Genomic DNA, 16,320 nt, shown 5'->3' with positions numbered 1-16,320 from the left:
TTACCCCCATTTCACCACTTTCCTATCACCCCCTTTTTTTTCTTTTTTTAAAATTAGCACGGGTTTAAGCGGAGTGCTGCACTGAGCAAACACATTTAAAACTGCCTTAATCACCTTCTCTGTTTTTGGCACTGTTAGACACATCTGCAAGATAATTACCCCTGCCAAGTTTTAAAACTGTGACACTGTCAACTACAGCATAGTGCAGTACCCCACTAGGCCACTCAGCGCTGAAGTAAAACAGCTGTTTCTATAAATATATCCTGATTGCCAGTAACAAACTGCTTGTACATATAATGGGAAAACTGGCAGTTTACTTGGGACTGTGATGCAGACACCAAACCAGTACACAGCCAAATAAATAATGATGGATGGATGTGAGACCTGGGATAGCAGGTATAGCTGTCAACTGCACAGACTGTTGCAGACTGTCCACAGTTGTGCCACCTACTTTTGGCACAGTTGTCACAAAACATTTTCTGTGCACTAAAGTACTGACAAGTCAGTGTAGAGTGAGGTTAGAAAATCATGACAAACAGTTCAGTGCCACACATCATACCCATCCAAACACACACGCTAATGTGACTCCTGTGTAACAGACTGTATGCATGCACATATATCTTGCAAATACAGCGGCTGTAGTATTGACTCAGTAGCTCAGTCTTTTAAATCCCTAACATGCTGCACATTTTGCCACCCACAGTCCTGAGTTTGTATCCAGTCTGTTGCACTTCATTTGCATGCTTGTGAATACAACAAATAATAATTGAGTCCTGCAATTTTAACCAAAACAGGTTTCCACTACTGCATTCACTGCTTCCCATGTTAGCATGTCAAAGGCCTGTAGGTAGGGACACACTGCATAAATATGTATAGGCTACCTATATGTCACCTAACACTCTCCGATTGGCACTGCTACATAACATATATACCTTAAGCACATGCCTCACCTAGACTGTTATGGGTACCCTCACCCTGGCTATGCTGTAACAACAGAGCTGACACTGCTCCCTCACTGACACATACAGCTTGCTATCCTCCAATGTGTTCATACTCCCTATTATGAGTCCTGGCAAAAGGTAGCAGCTACAGCCTGCAATATATGCAGCAGTATGTTCAGCTACCCACTACAGACCTACCATACCTCACAACATCCTAGAACAAGGGATCCACACTACACTCATACACGAAGGGGTGGGGGACAGAGGTCAAGTGACAGGAACATGTGTCATAGTCTACTCCTACAAACATACACAACTGATAGACCAGCATCTACTGCAGCAGCATGCATATTCTGATGTGTATGACATATGACACTCACATCTGTTTCCCCCCTTACTGACCTCAAGCCACATTGTTTAACACTGAACTGACACATAATCAGAAAGTCATTTGACAATGGCCAAACATAACATGCAAAACTGTGGAAATACCACATAAATCCCAACAGTGGACAGTATTTGTACCTACCCTTTGCAATGCTGTAGTCTCCACACCTCAGTAATGTCCTTCTCAAAGACTAGGAAAGGGGCTAAGGCCTACATGACGGCCTTAAATATTGCACTGTTGTGCCATGTCATTGACTAATGAAATTGCAACCCAGCTGTTCTGGATGCAGTTAAAAAATCTGTGGTCCCGTGATGTGTTCCCCTATTCTTGTCTTTCAAAAAGGATGTATAAATTGAGGCACCCATCAGCTGCAGAAAATGATGTGACCCTGGATGGCCTCAGACTGCATCATAACATTCTGCTCTCCAGGACTCACCACAATTATGAGCAATGTTCTGCACTATGGGCTGACCTTGTCACGGCTGTCAACCGCATAGGGCTGCAGGACAGAAGCTATGAGCAGGTCCATCACAGGGTGACGGACATGGTGAATGCTGCATGGCAAAGGGCCACTGCTGTGGCCAGGGACCGTACTGCCACTAGTGGAGGGCCTGCCACAGTAGAACCACTCTTAGCCACAGAGAAATTCCTGGTGAACCTGAGATCAACCACCAGCTTCCAAGGATCCATCGCACCATACATAATGGCGGTGGGTGCTACAGCATCCACACCAGAGGAGCATCCAGGTAAGTCTCCTATTTTCGTCACTGTAATACTTTATCAGTCATTGTGGCAGCCTCTGCATATCAGTACACAGATGTCAGGTCAATCTGCATGGGGGGGGGGTTGTTTGTAAAACACCCCTGTGCACACAAACTCAGAATGTCAGCAATGTAGGCAGTATCACAGTATCTACTGCATATGTTGCTATACGCCCATATTATCCTGCAACAATGCCACATTTGTCATTGCTGACAATACCTCTCCCTCACATTTCCATAGGTACATCAGGAGTGGCCGGAGTCCAACATCCCGTACCTGGTGAGTGTGATACTGATTTTTGTATGGATGATATTTGCCCTAACAATGTTAAGGGCTGTCATTTTCTGTATACACAACTGATATGCTTAGCTAGAGTGCACTACTGATATGTTGAGTCTCAGAGGGGTTAACTGCAATGCATTGTATTGGTAATCACAGTAGTGTATATGTAGAATCTGTAACATATTTGCACATATTTTTGTGAAGGTCCATGCAGTCTGCGATGCAGGGGGCAATGTTGAAAACAGGAGCACTGTGTTTTAGGTGTAGGTCTGTCACATTCACTGACATATTACTAATCTCACAGGTATATAGTAGTGGCAATATATATTAACCAGATATAGCTGCAGTGCATGTGGCTTACTTGGCTTGTCTTTTGTGTGTATGTTGTAGTCTGCATGTGTGTTGTGCATGGGATCAGAAATAAGATGTGGTATATGTACTGCAGTTATGGCACCTCGTGTGTGTGTGTGTGTGTGTGTGTGTGTGTGTGTGTGTGTGTGTGTGTGTGTGTGTGTGTGTGTGTGTGTGTGTGTGCATGTGGATCACCATACATAATAGTGCAGGTAGTAATGTACTTATTTTGTCTTCATTATCACAAATGACCTTGGGGGTTGGAGTTGGGCCCCCTCACAACCTGATGTCTGAGTCTCATCAGAGTCTGATGATGATGGTGGCCACAGTAAGGCACAGGTGGGGCTGTTGGGGGCTGAATCTTTCCCATGGGTTGACATCCCACTTCCTACCACTTTGTCCCCAAACACAGTCAGTATGCACACACATACGCAGTCCCCTGTGGCCGCAGATATAGGACAGTCAGAATGTGGTGGCATTAAACAAGAGAGTGTGGTGACAATGGCAACAGTGAGTGTAGACACAGGCCATAGCCAGAGAGCGGGTGAAGTCCCACACAGGCAGATTGACAGGAGTGCTCAAAGAACTGCTGCCCATCCCCCACCTGTCACGGGTGTCACATCACTAGTCACCCAGCGCATGTTTTGGTCCATCATGGACACATAGACATGTTGCAAATGCAACACCAGATGGATGTTCAGGATCATGGATGCATCACTGTCTGACACTTGTGACTCCATCCACTACATTTGTGACACCATGCATCTTTTCACTGATATAGTGGACAGACAGTGGGGTGAGACATTTTCAGTCCTTGACTGCACATTGTCTGTACTAGAATATGTGGTGGGAGTAGGGAGTCAGACACATGGCCATAGGTCAGCAACAACATCCACTGAGAGTCCACATGACCATGCACACTCATGCTCCCATTGTGGCAGTACCTCCAGCACTAAAGAAGAGAGGGTGCTATCCACACCATGACATGGCAGGCCATGGGCACATGGTCAAGGGGTGTCCCATGAGGGACATGGGCCGAGCAGACAGCAGTCACTGTCAGCAGCTAATACCACATCAGACCCTGGGCATGGTGGTGCCAGTGCAACTCCTGCAGAGCCAGTTCCCGTGTTCATGGCCAGAGACAGTAAACTGTCCATTCTGCCATGTATGGTCCACAGCTGTCGGACATACCCATGGGTAGGGCTATCACATGGCTTGACTGTGTATTTGCACACACTCATACATCACTATTACATGCAGGTCACCAACAGACACACATGGCAACTTTCCATGGCCCAGCTGACCAGCACTCCTTCCTGACTCCTACACACAATGTCAACTGTTTTGCACAGCCTAGGCCTCTGGCACCCCCATACCACACACTGTGCATGTGATGATACCTGTGCCACATCCCTGCCATCCATACCATCGAAGCAGGGACATGCAAATATGTATCTGATGCACAGGGTGACTACAATACAGTACATGACATGATGTAGTGCAGTTGTGTTATGCCATGAGAGGTGCTGTTTGCTGGGGTGTGTCATGAGTACACTTCAAAGAATTTGTACCATTGTTGCATGATGTTAGCTTGGCAGCGGTGTTGCAGACTGACAGGTGTCTCTCTGAACTTTGCTTCTGTTGTAGAGGTCTGATTGGCTATGCTGTGGAGACTTGTTGCCAGTACAGAAGCTCAGGATGGCATGGTAGCAAAGCAGAAATATGACATCAGCATGGAACGGCTGTATATGTGCATGGTTACCAAGGTGTATATGTATAGAACATTGTGTCAGGGGCATTGGGGGCAGACAACATAATCCTCCATGCATACCCCGTGACAATGCATCCCAGGTTTGATACTTGTCACATGGGTGTTCCGTACCTAAAAATGTTGGTGGTGAGAGATAGCATTTATGCATAGTTAGATGTGGGCTATTTAGGGCCAGCAGCTACTCACAGAGCCTTAAAATCTATAACCATTGCACACAAATAGGCAGGACAGGCACACTGCTGCAAGGGGATAGATTTGCCCACACACACACACACACACACACACACACACACACACACACACACACACACACACACACACACACACTCACACACACATAGTTGCTCTTTATGAGATTAAAATGCCTACCTATCTAGTAGTATATGCTATGGTACTACACCTACTTATTGCATATGCCATGGAGCTTATATGTTCTAAGAGTGTCTACCACTGCTGTTAAGGTGGATGACATCAGCAGGACCTGTAAAGGAGGACAATGGGGGGGGGGGCTGACAGGGCCTGAAAATGTATGCCATTGTTCACAGATAGGTGAGACAGACACACTGCTGCAAGGGGGTATATTTACACAAACACACGCACGCACACACACACACACACACACACACACACACACACACACACACACACACACACACACACACACACACACTGAGTTGCCCTTTATGAGATTAGAACCCCTACCTATCTAGTAGTTTATACTATAGTACTACATACTTATTGCATGCACTGCAGAGCTTATGCATTCTGACAGTGTCTGCCACTGTTGTTAAGGTGGATGATATCAGCAGTTGTTCAAAGGGAGGCCATTGTTGTGGAGGACGCTAGTCAGAGGGCCATAAAATGATTGACCATTGCACAGACATAGGCCTGATAGGGATGTCTGTACTGCAGTATGGGAAATATGTACAAATACACACACACACATACATAAGGTGGGTAATGTGGGATTAAAATCCCTGCCTACCTACTACTACAGACTACAGCTCACAGTACTACTTGCACGTGCCACTAGTTACATTTGGTGTACAAGTGTCTGCAGCACTACTTCACTCTACACCTTTATGTGGGTCAATATATATATATATATATATATATATATATATATATATATATATATATATATATATATATACATATGTGCCACATACTGCTAGATAAGGGTAATCATGTCTGAAGGGAACAGGGAGAGACAGAGGCAGATACATATACATGCCTGTCTGTAAGCATAGTGCTATAGTCACATCTCAGTTCAATAGGCAGATGAGCTATCAGACATGAGCCAAAATTAATGAAGTGTAGAAGCATGCCCAGTGTGGCCGTCAGTACTTACAAGGTGACTCCAGGCCAGACCTACATGTACTCCAGTCCAGGATTTTGTGTGCTACAGCCAATTGGCTGCTGACCCTGATTCAACAGTCCAGCACCTCCCTGATATTATGTCCAAGGGATTCCCTGGCTGTGTGATGCACATAATATCTGAGTCATACCTAGGGTGTGTACAGATTGGTCATAGGTTCATAGGTTCATAGGATGATACTAGGCTATTGGCCTGGAGGACCTTATAAGCCTAGCCAAGAATTTTGCACATGTTCCCTCAAAGCCAGCACCTGTTTCTCCTGTCCATCAGGGACATAGATGGTATCCCAGGGGTGCAATTTCTGTTTCCCATCCAGTCGTCCAGGTTCCTCCTAAAGAGAACTAGAGAGGTACTCTGACTGATATGGAGAGGTGAGTCTATTCCACAGATGAGGGAGTCTTTGGGACACAAATCTGTCCTGCCAACAAGTTCTATTAATGTCACAGACCAGGTTAAGGCTTTGCATGTGGATTGTTCAAGTGGAGTTTGTCTTACGGATATGCAGCAACTCCATCAAGACAGGGTCGGAAATGTCCTTGTATGCCAGACACAGGTCACCTCTGTGCAGTCTGGATGACACTGAGTAGAGGGGCAGGGCTTTTAGCCTATCTGTATATGATAGGTGTTTGAGACCCTAGATTTTACTGGTCAGGAACCTATGTGGTCTCTCTAACTGTTGCATGTACTTGGCAAGGTATATGCCGAAGAGTGTATTGTACTCGATAATGGGTCTGATAAGGGAAGGGTACAGGGATGTTATGACCTCCTTGTGCCTGGATGAAATACACTTATTTATGAGGATGGCCATGTAGAAAGCCTTCCATACAATGGAAACAACATGGTGGTCAAAAATCAGGTTGCTATCAACCTTGGTGCCCAAGCCCTCATGACTCATTGCATGCTTAGTACATTGTTATCAATGTCATAATTAGTGGGATGACATTTTCCCCAAAGGGGAATAATAATGCATTTCTTGGCATTCAGTTTGAGGCCATGCTTCTTGCACCAGTCATTAGTTTGGGTAAGGCTCTCTTGAAGGATGTTCACATCACTAGGGGAATTTAAAAGAGTACTCAGCTTATAGTCATCTGAAACTCAGTCATAGACCACTGGTTTTGGCTGGCACCTCAGAAAAGAATATCCCAAACAGTAGAGGACCCAAGACCAATCCTTGGGGTACACTGCTCATTATGCATCTCCTACGTGAGGTGACTTCCCCTACTTTGACTGAGTGGGTTCTATTAGTGACCCAATTAGCTACCCATCTTGTAACATATGGGTCGATGCCTAGCTGGGAGAGTTTATCTATTATGCCCGAGTGAGGAATAGTGTCAAAGGCTTTGGCTAGGTCAAGGTAGGCAATGTGCACCATCTTCACCTCATCCATGGCTTTGGTGTCTGTTTCAAAGAAGTTGACCAAGTTCAACAGGCATAGTCTCCCTTTGACAAAACCAGACTGTGTGGGGTCAAGCATTTGGAGGTTGTTAATGTCCTTATTTATAAGGCCCATGATAGTGTGTTTCATGGCCTTGCAGATCAGGCTAGTTAGGCTGATGGGCCTATAACTGCCTGGGTCAGTGGATGATCCACCTTTGTGTAGAGAGATGACAGTGGCTGTCCTCCATTCAGCTGGGATTGCTCAGGCTTTGGTTGAATAGGATGTCTAATGGAGCTGAGAGCTAATGCCTGAGTTCATGTAGGATACAGCTAGGGATGTTATCGGGTCCCATGGAGACTGTATTTTTTGCCTTTGTGAGGGCATTAAGGACCTGCTCCCTGGTGATGAGTGGAGGGGGCAGGTTCTGGGGATGTCCTGATTTACTGATGGTGGGGGACAGGGACTGAAGTTTTCACTGAACCTGTCTGCCAGCAGGTTGGCTATATTTATGGCATTTGTGTATGTGGTGTTACTGACCACCAGTTCAGAGCAGATTTGGGTATTGCCTTTCAGATGGAGGACATATGTGAAGAAGGCCCTGTGATTGCCCTTGGTGGATGAAGCCAATTTGGACTTTAAGTTATCCTTAGAGGATTTCACAAGTGACCATATTTGCTTGTTCAGACAAAGGAGAGATTGCTTACAGCTTGGTACCTTCTCTTTCCTGGCCCTGGACAGCATTTTTTCCTTCTGTTATAGAGTTTGTTTATTCCTGCTGTCCATCAGACAGGTTTACTCTTCCTTGAGCAAGACGATTTGGTCCTGTCAGGTACTGCTGTGTCCATACAGCTATCTATGTGCTCATATCGTTTTTTTGATGTAGGCTTGGACATTAGTGCTAGTTCCAACTGAAGGGATGGTGGCTGTGAAGCTGTTTATACCTGCTCTGAGGAGATTGTAGTAAGCTTTGGAAAATGTTTTTCGTTTGACCCTGACGGGGGGGAGGGGGCGTTAGAGGAGATGGTGACTTCAAAAGTGATCTTTTTATGGTCAGATCTTACTGAGGAGGATGGCACTGTAGGAGTGCTAGCAACTCTACAGGGTTTTGCATCATATGTCTGGTACGTTTTACATAGCATTGTGGTTTTCTGGTACATCTGAGGCAAATCATTATAGACTGATGTTAGGAACTCATGACAGACAGTTGATTTACTGACTCCATCCATAGCAGGGAACCTATGCTACTGGATGTTCTGTTATTCTCTGCACTGTCTACATTTGTTTGGCTACTAGTTAATCCTTCTCCTTACATGTGGTCCTTTGTCCTACTCCTTTTCATGGCTTTGTCCATATTTCTTGCCCTAAGTAGTTATAGGTATGCTGTGACTGGGGTGCATGATGTAAAACCACACACAGTGCTGCAGGCTTCACATGTCTGACTGTACATGTTTTGCAGGATGTCCAGCATTCCACCCTACATGTCTGCTCTGCTCCTCAAACAGTTGTGTTGTTTCGGTAATATACAACTACATGGTGCCCACTGACTTGTAGGGTTAACAAAGTTATGTGATGCCCTGTACATCCTGCTGCTACTTTGACTTGTTACAACCTGCTGTTATACTAGCCACCTTCTAGGTTACTCAGAGCATGTGTAATGCCCATAACTATGGCCCTGTCCCTCCATTCTCTCTGGCATTGTCCAGCTTTCTTGAAGTAACAAATAGTGACATATTTTCTCATTCTGTGAGACTCCTACCATATGAGTACCTCACATGCAAAATTGTAGGTACAGCCAGCTTCGAACTATGAGCACCATCAACCATGCTAATGTACTTAGCCTACTAAGCCACACCAGCCACCAGAAAGTGAAGTTTAATTCCTGACCTATCAGCAACAGCCAGACATAACTTTGACCCCTGCCTATTGACGAACTAGGACATGTCACCACATTGTTTGGGACAGCCCTGGGATTGTGTGGTGTCCTACTATAACCTTGCTAACATACTGTTACTGTAGTTGTATGGGAACACGGTTGTTGTGGGCGTAGGGGGCTCTAGCATTGACAGTCATCTGTCTGTCCTATGGCTCCACTGTTTGGCATTTTCCTTGCATAATGCAGTGGATTTTGTTGCCTTGTGGCCTACTGCATATTATGGGGCAGCCAGTATTGGACAGACAGCTCCTGTTGTCACACACATAGCTGTTAGTTCTCTGTAGTTAGCCCACTCTATTCCCTTCCATATATGCAGCAGGTCCATACATATGCTACCATAGTCTAGTACCCCATACATTTGTTGCATAGAAGAGTGACTTGCCTTCTGACTGCAGCAGTTGAGATAACAGTGCATCAAGGCTGACTCTGTCTGATGCACACAGTACACAGCCAATACATGGTAAGGTACAGGTTGTGTGGTGTAGCTGGCATCCTTTTTACTATGTATGTGAGTCGGAGTGAGGTGTTAGTCCCTAGGATCCTAGGTTGTCAGCGCATGTGTTATGTGCTGCTTCTTTGCCAAGGCCAGGGCAATACTGGGCACGCCTATGTCTGACTACTGGGACAGGCTCATCCAAGTCCCCCTGTGGCTGTGGCTGTAGGCACCTTGGCACTGGTGGTGGGCTGTGTGTCTCTTGCCTGTGATGATCCTGCTGCAGCTGTTTCTGCAGGATCATACTGTGTAGCATGGCATAGACTGTGAACGTCTGTGCACATGTGGCTGGAGAGTCCTGCAGGCCTCCACCAGATATATTGAGGCAGCAGAACTGTGACAGGAGCAGCCCAAATATATGCTCTATAATGTTCCTAGTTTGTGAATGTGCCTCATTATGGCATTCTTAGGTAGGTGCGTGTTCATTTCTGATAGGTGTCATCATCCACGGTTCCAGTGCATAGCCAGCATCCCCCAGTAGATGGCCATATAGGATGTCCCCCTCGACAAACATCTGTACAGCTGTGATGAGTGCCAGATATGGGAGTTATGATAACTGCCAGGGTTGCCAGCCATACCTCTCAACCTGGAAACATCAAAAATCTGGACAAGGCCCATGAAAAATAGGTACAAATCTGTTCGCTGATTAACATCTAATTTGCATGCATAATTATGTAACCCCACCCACTCCAATGGAATTGTGGGATACCAACTTTCGAACGCAAATTGAAGAACAGACAACCAAAACATGGCACCAGAGTCCCCCTGCAGCCATTCCAGTGTCCTGTTACCTGGCTATTTTGACCCATTTACCATAAACGCTACTAATGTATGCATACTGCTTTACTTCTACAATGATTTGAATTTTATTTTTACATTTTACAGCACAACAATGCAGAAACACTAAAAGACATCATCTGGTAAACAAAGCAATACTGTCTCACAATGAAAATAGGCTTGACATTAAACTTTGCTGTTTCAATGAATGTGAGTTTCAAGGGCATTCAGTCATGCTGATGCAAAAAATGCGCGGAGGCACCCCACCCTTGCCCTATGGTTCTGGAGTCCATACACAAATGTCATATTTTAATATGCTGCCTTTGTTTAAAGCTATATGTATGTATATACACATTATGTATGAGTGTGTGTGCTGCATTATTTTTACTTTGACATCTTTTAAAAATATGGATTCTTGGAAATAAGGTGTTGCATACAAGGAGATTTTTTTATATTTATACTAGTTTACTTTCTTATATTAATATTCTGTGACAGTCAAAGCTTAATCTAAGTAAAATCTATCTTATTTTATTTATTTTACGTTTGGTTAACGGGAAAGTCCGACTGGCCATGGGTCCTTTTTCAGCAGAGGCCCCGGAAAAAAAGCTCCACAATAACATTTACATAAGCAATAATAGTTTACAATTTAGTTCACACAGTCAAGTACAATTGATGAATAACAATATTTATCATATAACAAAATGTATATAATAGGATCAGGAATTAGCAATCTTGTTTCACTATAAAGTATCTTTTACATTTTAGCAGATGTCAAACAAGGATGAGACATGGATAGATGTAATTATATAAGAAATTAGAGGAGAGAAGTGGGGTGAAAGTGTAACTGATGGTCACATGAAAGGAGAAAGAGACAGTAGGAAGGGAGGGTCTTAATATTAGCCTGTAATGTTACATTTGCAGAGCCTTGAGCTCAACAAAAGTGATTTTAAGGACTTTTTAAATTCAAGTATAGAAGCTGTGGCTGTGATGGCAGGTGGGAGTTTATTCCAATGTTTTGCTATACTGCTATATAACAACATGATTATTATTTTGTATTTTGTATCATTTTATCACTCTGTTTTTAAATGTATGTTTATGAGTAGTGGCATCCCATAACACTATTGGAAATGGAAAGGGTTATACTACTAGATATGGCCTGATGTACCTACTTTTCAAGAGCCTTTGTCTAGATTTTCAATGAATGCAGGTTGAGAGGTATGTTCCCTGGGTGACATCTCTTTCCAATTGGTGGCCATGTTGTCACTGATAGGGAATGAGTGAGTGCAACTTATGGGAGGAACAACTGATGGTCAGCAGACGGGAAAAAGCAGCAAATGGAAAAAAAAAATAGCACTTACGCAAACACTTTTATAGACTGTGAGGGAAACATTTCTAAACCAAAGTAATGAAAGAATGCAAAATCTCCTCCTTGACTGAAACACATTTTTTTCCTTCAGATTCCTCAAAAAATAACAACCTTTTGTACCTTGCACTATTTTTTATTTTTATTCTGTGACAAACATGAAGATGATAGGCCAAAAATTGGTCAGCATTTTACATGTGTTTTCTGCATGAAACAGTATGATGTTTCTGACCCACTTGTAGAGACAAGTAGAACTATTTCTGTAATGTTCTTGCATGCATTAGGACCAAAAGACCCCCTTCTAATATATTAGCATTTTTTTTACTCTAAGCAAAAACAGTTTAAACTTCTAACAAACAATCAAATCCAAGTTCCAGTCAAAAATGTTACATAGGTTTGAGGTATTACAACAAAGCCACAGACTAAACCTAGTTTCCACTTCACTTCAAACAGTAACTCATATACAGCATGAACAATAAAATGTTTGAAAATAACTCCTTGATAGCTGATAAGTAGGGCAATTCTCATATACTGCATTATCTTTCAGTGGATTTTATTCTCTTTCATTCTTTCCTCAGCTTTCATTACACACGCTCAAATTTAAATGCATGCTTATCTCGACATTTTGCTGTATAAAATTTGTTTCCATTGATTTGGCATTTTAAAGTGCAATCTCTTACAGCACATATAGTTTCAGTTTCCTTATTTTCCCTCATCTTAGTCTGGTACACAAGACATGAAAAATTCAGTTCACCAGGCCATCAATTTGTCATAAGGCTACCCTTTCCCTTAGGCAAGAAAGACAATATATATTTCAATTCAAGGATTTAGACCAGATTATGCACCCATTTAAGTAATTATAACTCTTAAATCTGATATATTTCTTTACTGGTTAAAATGCCACAGACTTAGATCATCAGCTCTCTGTAAAACTTAATAATCATAAAAGTATATGTTCCAACATATGTCAAGTTTGGCCTATGCAATGTCATTTAAAAAGCGGAGAAATTAAACTTTGCACAAGGGCAATTTCTGCCTTCAGTTACTGTCATCAAAGCCAGGTGTAAGAAGCCAGAAATAGAAAGTTGTCAAAACCTCAATTATTACAAAAATATGAAACACACAAACTGTTGCTAGATGAGCCACTGTGTAAAGACTACAAGCATTGTCCTTTTTAATTAAAATTAAGAACTAGCCATAATACTCCATTCTGCTGCAGCTATAGTATGTTATAAAAATGTTAAACTGTTACTCTCCTTGCTTCTGGCTAAACAGAAAATACAAAAACACTAGCTTTTCTTAAAAATAAACACTATTTCTTAGATCATGGACTTCCTCAACAGTCTGTAGTGGTGGGTCTTCTCAGAACTAAGTGAAATAGGGAGTCTGTTTGTAATATGTAATGCTGGTATTATGTAATGCTGTATCTGCTTACCCTTGGAGCTTTTCTCCCCGGGCCTCCGCTGAAAATGGACATGCATCCAGTCGGACTATCCCGGTCAACAAATGTAAAATAAAAATAAAAATAAAAAAAAAATCTTTGACTGTTTAATGCTTTCAGTAGGCTAATAAGCCAAAAACCATTCTCTTCCTAATGCATATGTTCACTACCTTAATCCATCCATCCATAATCCCTTTCCCCATTTTGCACATGGTGTCGGGGTGTCACTTCAACAGTGGCAATCATCTCAAGCCAAGGTTTACAAAGCCGGTTGGTTAGCCCTGCTGTGGTAGTTAATCTGCACCACTCACTTACACACACACACACACACTTCCTTACCTGCCTGAGTAGTTATTCCTCTGTTCGGCTTGGTGAACTACAAGCTCTTCTGTTCGTTCGGCCTGCCAGCTTGCTGCCATTAATCCTGGTGAACTGCTCAGCTTCCTCCTGGTGAACTGTTGCTGCCATTAATCCCGGCTCGAATTCCCACCGCTGCTCAGCTTCCTCCTGGTGAACTGTTGCCGCCATTAATCCTGGCTCGAATTCCTACCATTTCAGCCAGCCGGAAATGATGATGTGAGCTCCTTGAGCTCAATTCTGACTGGCTGGTAGCCTGGGCATGTGATGATTTCAGCTCCGACAGCGCGAACATTTTAAAAATGCAAAGAAAAATTGGAAATGAAGGGGTGCCACTCAGGAATCGTGGCACTCCTTCATTTGGACCCCAAAACTCAGTAAAAACCGAGTAATTCAGAACGGTTGGGAGGTATGTTGCCAGCACACACACTCATGATAATGCCCTTGGTATTGCACATGACCTGGCAGTTGATGGAGTGATACTCCTTACGGTTGACATAGATTCTACCCTCTTCACCGGGTAGTGCTATGATGTGGACATGAATGCAATATATGGCACCCAGTACCTCAGGGTAGTGTCCTACACGGTGGAGGAGACGCATACTGCTTGCCCTCTCCTCGGGGTGCAGAGTAAATAATTGTGCTCACTGGCACGTGTTTGCATGACAACAAGGAACTAGGGGAGTACCCTGGATGCAGATGCCTGTAAGACCCCCGTCATGTTCCCAGGTGATCTTTGAAAAAACCCTGTAGCTGGTATTCTAAGTGCTACACATACATTTGTTTCCACTGGGATGGGTTCCCCTCTGTTGGCTCTTTGTCTGAGTTGAGGGTGGCAGAGCTCAGTGAGTTCTTACATTATAGTTTCATAGTTTCATAGTATAGTACTAAGCTATCTGCCCTGGGGCATTTGTAAGCCTAGCCATAGTGATGTGGCTTTTGCCACCCCATGAAATGGTACAAAAATGTACAGAATAAATCTAGAATACTGTGCCTCTGTCTAGTAGTGACACAATGAAGGTCCCCTTATATAATAGAATTAGTTTACTGTGCCCCTGTCTAGCAGTGACACAGATGTGACCCCTGGGGTAAACTTATGATCTCCCATCCACTCATCAAGATTTCTCTTGAAGAGAGTCAGTGAGGGGCTCTGCCTAATACGAACTGGGATCCTGTTCCAAAGCATGGGAAGCCACTGGGTTATGAATCTATCCCTCCAGCATGTCCTATTCATACTTGTGCCGAGGTTTAAGTCTTTAGCTCTCGTGGTCCTGATGGATTTGGATTTTTTGAGGTGGAGCATGTCCATCAGATCCTGATTGGACATGGCCTTGTACGTCAGGAAGAGATCACCTCTGAGCAGGCGGTATGCTACTGAATAGAGCTGAAGTTTCTTTAGTCTGGCAGAATAAGACATATGTTGGTGACCCTTGATCCTTTTGGTGAGGTACTTTTGTGGTCTCTCCAGCTGTTGCAAATGCCGGGTGAGCTACATACCAAATGGGGCATTGTACTCAATCATGGGTCTGATGAGGCAGGAATATAGGGATACAATGACATCCTTGGATCTGGATGTGAATCCCTTCATGATGAGGTGTGAAAGGTAGAATGTTTTTCTAACCACTTTGGCAATGTGGGTGTCAAATGAGAGGTCACTGTCTACTTGGGTCCCTAGGTCTCTGATTACTTTTTCCGTACTCAGTGGGTTGCTGTCTATGTGATAATTTGTGTGTACTTTGTTTTTTCCAAAAGGGATGACTATACATTTTTTGGCATTTAGTTTAAGGCCGTGACTACGACACCAGTTGTCCATTTCAGTGAGGCCTTTTTGTAGGATGTGTGTGTCTGCTGGTGTATCGACTATGGCGCCTAGTTTGCAGTCATCTGTGAACTTTGTCAGCCACAGCCCTCCCATGTTTGCTTTAACATCTGAGAAATAAATGCCAAACAAGAGGGGTCCCAGGACAGATCCCTGTGGGACACCACTTGTGACTGGCTTTGAGTCTGACATTGCTCCAGCGATTTTAACTTTATGGGTTCTGTCTTTTAGCCAGTTTGCAACCCATCTAGTGACATAAGAGTTTACTTTTAAGCTGTTTAGCTTATCTATGATGCCTGAGTGTGGTATTGTATCGAAGGCCTTAGCCAAGTCCAGGTATGCTGTATGGACTGCTTTGCCCTCATCAATGGCTCTAGTGACTGTTTCGAAAAAGTCAACCAGGTTTAAAAGGCAGGATCTGCCCTTTACAAAGCCGAACTGGGTGGGGTTAAGTGTCTGCCCTATGTCTCTGTTTATGAGTTCCATAATGATTCTTTCCATAGCTTTGCAGACCAGGCTAGTTAAGCTTATGGGGCAGTAGTTTCCAGGGTCTGTAGAGGCACCACCCTTGTGGAGTGGGACCACTGTTGCTGTACGCCAGTGTTCAGGTACATATCAATATACAGTATACATAGAAATACCTCAGGGTCTGCATTTACTGTTCACGCTGCATAGCATCGAAGAACTTGAGTCAAAGTGTATGTAATTCAGAACAACTACTTTTACTGCTTGTCCTTTATAAAACATATAGAGTTTAATTAACGTAACTATTTAGACTCCTATGGAAATGTGGCTGACTTGAATACTTTGTTGGCGTCGTTGTTACTCGCTACTAATGTTTTCTGAACAACACTGGTTGATGCCTCTGACTACTAATAGGACACTC

Source organism: Protopterus annectens, chromosome 2.part1, assembly GCF_019279795.1.
Source record: "Protopterus annectens isolate FY-2018-M chromosome 2.part1, PAN1.0, whole genome shotgun sequence".
Taxonomy (NCBI): Eukaryota; Metazoa; Chordata; order Ceratodontiformes; family Protopteridae; genus Protopterus; species Protopterus annectens.
This window is presented reverse-complemented; position numbering follows the sequence as displayed.